The following is a 1,772-nucleotide window of genomic DNA, read 5'->3' on the forward strand; positions in this document are numbered from 1 at the left end:
GATGGCATATTTTTGTTTTGTTATGGCTGAATATCGGTGAATGGTTTTATGTAGGCATTCTTTCCCTTTTAGTGGGGGTTAAAAACTTACGGATATAATTGATCTGAAACTACACATTACTTATTCATTCATAAATAAGAACTATCTGTGCTACATATTAATACGAATTAAATCGTATGATTCATGAAGGTCTAATAAGTTTGGTATATTGAAAGATATACCGAAAAGATCTGGTAAAATCCATCTATTAAAATATCAAATTACTTACATAAGTTAAGATAACTTTTTAGCCCGTTTTATAGCTACTACTCTTAAATATAACATGTTTTTGTATTCTAGCACCATTTTGCATAAGAGTGTTACTTAACGTACATATATTTAAAACAGATTAAAATAATAGAAAATACTCGATAGAATTCGATATATCAAAATAATCAAAAATTGAACTATAGACGTGTGAATACACTTCTAAATCAAACTTCAGATGCTGAAGCTACTTTTTCAGAGCTTTCTTAGTGAAGTTTGAACAACGACGAAATTTGATCACAACCATGCTTATTTCCTATTGAAAACAGGTTTCCGTTCCATTAAAATATTCGACTATACCACATATAAGTCAAGCATCAAAAAAGATATTGAAACAAAATAATTATTTGACATTCGGCAATTATTTTATGGTAATAGGCGGAACCGATGCTTATATTCTCTTAGACGGCCATAATGTCTGTTCCTAGCAGCCAAATAACGGGTGTTTTTTTAAGACTTGTTGTTTTTAATGAGGCAATATTTTTTTGGAGTTGCTCTTTTTGGGGCTGTTACTTGATTTATACTCAGTTCAATTGGCCATTTCATAATAAACATACTAGAGAACAACGTTTGCAAATCGTGGAAATTTCCTACCAAAATCGGTTCGCGGGTCGCATTTTATTCAGCAATGAAGCACACGTTTGGTTGAATGGGTACGTTAATAAGCCAACTTATCGCATTTGGTGAGATGCCTTACATCCTCAAAAAGTCACTGTTTGGTGTGATCTATGGGCAGAGAAAATCATTGGTCTATATTTCTTCATTAATGAAGACGGCCATAATGTTACGGTCAATAAGGAACGCTATAGAGCTTTTTTGTGATGTGGACACCCTTTGGTTCCAACAAGACGGCACTGCGGAACAATCAATTTACTGAAGGAAACTTTTGGAGAGCGCATTATCTCGCGACGTGGGGTTTTTTGGGGTTATGTGCAATCGCTTGTCTATGCAGATAAGCTGAAAATGTTTGACGTCTTGGAAGATAACGTTCCGAGCGCTATTATCGACATACGGCCTATTTGCTGAAAAAAGTGATCGAAAATTGGGCCACTCAGCTGGAACTTATTCGAGCCAGCAGCGACTTTATCTTTATAATATATAACTCATTTAAAGGAGAGTTAATTTCGGGAAGAACATTAATTACACACTCTCGGCCGATTTGATTTATGAGTAGTGTTCACAAAGTAACGGTTTCGTTTTTTGAAAAATGTTTTTACTCATTTGTCTCACATACATGCATTAATGTTGTCGCTTTCAAAATATTCCCCATTCGATATTATGCGCATATTTTTTGAACACACATCTTATTGGCAGTAATGGAACTCGTACATTCCTTGTTTGAGTATCGACCGATTTAGTTTAGATTATAAGGCGATACATACTTGTAGATAGCAGGGTTGCGAATTTTATAATTAAAAAATTTGAGATTAAAAATTAGAATTAAATTTTTTAATCCCAGATGTTTG

The sequence above is a fragment of the Bactrocera oleae genome, chromosome 4 (assembly GCF_042242935.1).
Source record: "Bactrocera oleae isolate idBacOlea1 chromosome 4, idBacOlea1, whole genome shotgun sequence".
NCBI lineage: Eukaryota > Metazoa > Arthropoda > Insecta > Diptera > Tephritidae > Bactrocera > Bactrocera oleae.